The 6,000-nt window shown below is 36.6% G+C and overlaps 1 protein-coding gene across 2 annotated transcripts in view; it reads right to left on the bottom strand.

Moving 5' to 3' along the window:
- LOC102036116 (protocadherin-7) overlaps positions 1-6,000 on the bottom strand; it is a 269,399-nt gene that overhangs the window by 208,943 nt on the left and 54,456 nt on the right. The window lies entirely within an intron of this gene.

Genomic DNA, 6,000 nt, shown 5'->3' with positions numbered 1-6,000 from the left:
CAGCAGGACCTTGAAAGGCTGGAGGGTTGGCTGGGGAGAAACCTACTGAAGTGCAACTAAAGCAAGCATAGGGTCCTGAACCTGGGGATGAATAATCCCAAGTGCCAGCATAGGTTAGGGGACTTCTATTAAAGAACAGGTCTGCAGAGAAGAACCCAAGAGTCTTGGTGGATGACAAGGTCACCGTGAGCTGGCAATGCCACTGCAGCCAGGAGAGCCAATCCTGAGGTACATCAGGAAGAGTGTGGCCAGCAAGCCTAGGGGTATTATCCTCCCACTCTACTCTGTCCTACAGGCTACATCTGAAGTATTGGCCTCAATTCTGATCTCCACAGTCCAGGAAAGACGAATTGTTACTGGCAAGGGTCCAGCAGATGCCACAAAGATGATGAGGGGTCTGGAGCATCTCTCCTAAGAGGATAGACAGCAGGCACTGTGCCTGTTTAGTCTAGAGAAGACTGAGAGGGGACCTCATCAATAAATACAAATATTTTTAAATAGTGTATCAAGAGGATGGTGCCAGACTCTTTTCATTGGTGCCAGTGAAAGGACAAGAAGCAGTGGTCATAAAATGAAACACAAGTTGTTCCATCTTAACAGGAGGAAGTCCTGCTTTACACTCCTGGCTCTGCTCCTGGCAGAGCACTGGAACAAGCTGCCCAGGGAGATCATGGAATCTCCCTCTCTGGAGATATTCAAAACCTACCTGGATGAGTTCCTGTGAAGCCTGCTCTAAGTGACTCTGTGATCTCCAGAGGTCACTCACAACCCTAACTATTCTGTGATTCTGCGGTTCTGTAGCTGGAACCTAGTTACAAATACAAAAAATATTCCTTTTAGAGGACTCTGTGTTGAGCTTTGTTCACTATTTGTATTTTTCCACCTATCTTTGGCATTACAGTGAGCAGTCCTGTTTCAAGATATCAGCTGTCTCATCCTTCTCTTTGTATTCCCTCCTTGCAGTGTTCTCTACATATATAAAACCAAAAATCTGAAACAGAAAAATCCCAGACTGTCTCCAATAGGTGATCTTAGAGAATGAAGAAGAAACTCTAGAGGGACAAACACAGGCAGAAGCTAACTGCTGCTTTTTATATTTTCTTCCACATAAAACCAAACAGCAGCTAGTTTGCCCTGAGCATTTTGCTTTATACATTGTGTAGAATACATACTCTTGTCCATTTATATTCATCAGATCTAAATCTGGAAATTGCTATCATGCTGACAAAGAACCAGAGACAGAATCCAACTCCTATGTTGCTCCTGTGTATGATAATATGATTTCCATGATTGGAAATTTACTTGGTGCCCTTGTACAGTGTGAAGATAGTATCAATCTGCCTGAGTAAGATTAGCAACGTCCAGTTTCCAACTCTGACATGAGGAGGAGTGAGCTAAACAGCTAGAAAATACCAGTGTCCACAAAGAAAAGACAATATTTTCTTGTGTATAATAGAAATTAATCAAATATTTCCAGTTGCTTCTCAAGTTTAGCTATTAAACCATTAAAAACCTTAATCCATTACTCTTCACAAAGGCAACAAAAACTAAAGCAGATCAAATAACTAGAATTAATTGCATTGCCTGCTTTCAGGAAGAGTTCTGAGATATCCACTGGAGCCCCAAAAAAGGCCCTTTTCACCATTTGGGGGACCTTATATAAGCTATTTTGCCAAAACGTCATTCATATGACATTCCATAAATTTTGCAAGTCAAATCAAAATGAACAGTGAATGCTTTATGTTTTCTGCCCCTTCTATGCAGCAAGAACAGCAAGTTCAGCAAGTTCTGTCCTAAAAATTTTAAACATGAACCACTGCTAGACTTCAAAGTGGGGCTTTGGACCCAACCATCCCATTATCATAGTTGTATTAGGAAATACTACAAAGATGACACAGCTCTGAAAACCAAGTTGGAATATTGTAACTTCATCCAGAATGAAGAGTGCAGCTTTCCAATCATTAACACAGTCATGGGAAGCCAGAATAGTAGCACAGAACGAAGGATGTTTTCAGGAGCATATTTCACATTAATAAAAATCACTGAACATGGGTGATTAAAAAAAATCACTTTCCTAATGGCTTCTTATACTAACTCTTAAATGTGATAGAACTCTTAAATGTGATAGGCAGAACTTTTCCAGCTCTGCCTCAGATTTTACATTAGTCTTTGTGTTCCTGGGGTTTGTCAGCACTCTCCTTATCAGCATTTTGTCTGAAGTTTATGTTTTGCTCTAAAGGGCTTTACATGTGTATTTACTGCAGTGGTATATAAATGAATAGAACTTCAAAGTGAATGACTGAATATTAAATAAATTGAAAGCATAGTTTCAAAACACTTTAAGTGGAAAAGTATTGCATTTACAAAAGTGTCAGATTTTTTTTATTCAAGGTATTTACTTCCCTAATACTGATCCCAGACTCTGTGAAGGCAAGGCTATCACTAGCCCAACAAAGAAAGCTGGAACATTGCAAATTGGTTTGTTTTTCCTGCAAGATATTAGTGAGAGATAGGTTCAACTACACAGGACTACATCTTTCTTTTCCACAAAGTCAGGTAGTCAGAGATGACAGACCTGTACACCAGGGAACATAAGCACAGAGACATTCAATTTTCAGCAAAAGCATTCCCAGGGAAGAATAATTCCACATGGAGAAAGAGGAAAAAAAGGAAAAAAACACAATCCAAAGAACTTGCCACTGTATGTAAAAAACACACAAACTAAATCTAAAGAACAGAATCTTTAAGTAAGAATAATTTTTTACCAAGTGAATTACTACATTTAATTGTAATGACTAAAAGGATATTATAACATGCAATAAAATAATGATAAATATAGTGATAGAAAAAAACAATTTAAGGGTTTATGGTTGCACAGTCCAAAAAGTCCAGCCAAGCAGGGATAAAGATAAAAGCTCATTCAAAAATATGTCACAAAGAATGCCTCAGTCACAGGGAAAAAAAAAAAAAAGAGAAAACTCATAAGAAAACAAAGAAAGAGGTTTTAAAAAAGGGGTATCAAAATTCTAAATAAAAATTCTGATTCCAGTAAGGATTTTTGAAGATCATTTAATTCTTATGATTTATTAGTTCTTCAGAACTACTGCACTGAGACATTATGGGTTTTTATTAATAGAAAATGATTAATGCCACTGCAATCAGTAACAAGGACTTTGCCTTTCATCAGCTAGTGGTCTGGCACTGATCAGATGATGAAATCAAGGAAAGTGAATTGGTAAACCAGCTGGAGAAAGCATTTCTAATATGATCTAAGATAACAACAACAGAAACCGAGGATCTTTCTCATTTTTCTTTAGTTCGCTTCTGTCTGTAACAGTGGGATTTCATTTATGCCTATGAAAAGTGTACATAAAATCCTTATCTAATACTTAGACTAACCACCTCCTCTCAAAGGGATATATTACAGTACAATACAATTACAGTGGAAAGATAAGATCTTGGGATATTTTGTGTCCTGTATTTTTATGATGGGAAATAAACATGCACAAATTATGAGAAATCCGTATTTTTAATCCTTTCCATGCTATAAGTCAAAATGCAGGAAAGGGTACCACATCCCTCTGTTTGTGAATGAGAATTTAAAAAGACTAAAGAAGCAGCAAAACACACACAGACTCTCTCTCCCTCATTAGATTTTTTGCACAATAGTGACTACAGAGAGCTATGAATGCACAGTACTATGAATAATAAAACATCTGTGAATTACATAATGTCACTAAGTACATTCCAAATGGTATGCATATATTAACCCACAAACACAGGCTGGTACTTATTTAATACAAAATCAGCAAAAGGAAAAAATGGTGTTTCACAAAGGCCCTGGAAGTCCATTATGTTATCCAATTCTCACATATTACTCCAAGGAATGTGATGCTATTGTTACACCACAATAAACAATTGTCACAGCAACAGCTCTCAGTGACAGGTAGCAATATCTCTGGGAAATCAATCAACTTTAATAAAACAGTTTAAGGAAATGTAATTATTTCTTGCATTTTAAACTGGCTGGAGTCTACAAGATAAAAAAGAATATGAGAAATTTTTATACATATTAAGATTCTGTATTTTCACAGCATTTCATATTGCCATTGAAATACAAATGCAAACTTTGAGCCCATAGCACCTTCTGACAATCAGAAAAATGTTCCTTTGTATCACTGCAGACTTCACACAGCTTGATTGGAACCCTCTGGTTTAGAAGTGCCCCAACACCACCTTGGTGATAAATAATTTTAAGGTTTGCATGCTTGCTGTTAGCTTTAATACATGATGTGCAGCCTTCCCACTGCTGAAGCAAGGCTTCTTTTCAAGCAGCTGTAGTAGTCTCTTGACAGTGTAATACAGATATGGATCCATAATTATAAAGGGAAGTCAAAATTATGATTTCTCTGCTGTATATTCTTCTTAATGACTAGTTCAGAAACAGGAACATAGGACTATTGTTTTAAACACAAGTCTGAAACCCAAAGAGGGGGTTAATATTAGATATTTTTTAAAAATCCCCTTTTACTCTCTCTCTCTGAAATCACCTACACTTTCAATTAACAGAAACCCATCACTTAGTAAAAAGACAAAGTATTTTATTATTCTATAGTAGATTGATACCATTCTTTGGAAGTCTTTTCTATGGAGTAACATACTGTTTATCCTCACCTAGTCATATATAACATCAGACAATTTACCACACTAAATCCTGATTCAAACCCTCCTGAAGTCACTGACTTGCATTTTCCTTTTACTTCCTTGAGTCAGAAGTCTTTTTAAAGTCAAATGCTGTTCATCCTTTCACTCCAGTATGCTGCACTCCAAACTCATCTCACAATTTTCTCCTCTGATGTTATGACCTCCATGGTAAGTAGTGTGGAATGGTTTATTCAGTATAAAAACTTAGGATGAGGCTCTAGGGTTTATGAAATTAACAGATGGCCTCAGCCTAAGTGTATTTAAAGGAGATTTTATTTTTTAATGAAAATAATTTGAGATCGGGTATGTAACCAAAACTCAGGTATGTATTTGATCTTATCCCAGAAATAATTCAAGATAGATCATCCAGGTTACCATATGGACTATATTCCATTCCTATTTCTATTAAAAGCAGATTACAGAGTGGCTAAAGCTACTTATGATTTTTCAAGCTTACCAGTATTAATTTGAATAAGATAATAGATGAGGGAAGAATGATTGGCAACCATTCCATCCACACAAAGTACAAATCTCTTCAGCAGAATTTCAATGGATTGCAGAGCTAAGAATCAAAAGATCTAGTGATAATTTAATCTTCCATTTTTTTGAATAGTGGTACTTCTTCAGGTAACATTATTCACTCTACTTTTTCCTAAAAATAGAGATTTGCCATATTTATATTCTGTCCTCAAATGCAGTACTGCAAAGTTTGAATATTATGAAAGTTTGAATATGTAGTGAGGTATAGATATGTGCAACATAAAGTCTGTTGGTGTGCAAAAAATCATGAAGTTCACACAGTGAGTTATGAATCCAGTTTCGTTCCATCCATTGATATCCATGTCTGGGGACAAGAATTCCAATTGCCTTGTCTTTCCTGGTTATGGCATGCAGGGAAGCAGCTAGTGCATCTGTACAGGCCCTGAGAGACAGATGAATAAGCCAGAGAGATGATACAGATGTCCAGAATCTTCCTACCTGACACCTGGCTGAATGCACTCTGGTTATTGCAAGATGTGGATAACCATCTGTTCATCTGTCTGGTAGTTACACTTAAGGGTCATATTGTTTCAAAGAGTTAATCACTGAAGTAATAGGAAAGATTTTTGAAAATTCAACACTATTTCCTACATGAACTATAATAGTCATTATAAGTCTCTCCTGGTGCAGTTCAACATGACCAGAACACCACAAATCCAGTGGAGTTGGTGCACTATAAGAGAAATGTTTTAGTATGCTTCCAATGAATTATGCAAAAAATGAAATGGTTATATTTTAAGGATAATTCTCTGCTTT

This window comes from Geospiza fortis, unplaced genomic scaffold (assembly GCF_000277835.1).
Source record: "Geospiza fortis unplaced genomic scaffold, GeoFor_1.0 scaffold40, whole genome shotgun sequence".
Taxonomy (NCBI): Eukaryota; Metazoa; Chordata; class Aves; order Passeriformes; family Thraupidae; genus Geospiza; species Geospiza fortis.
This window is presented reverse-complemented; position numbering and strand designations above follow the sequence as displayed.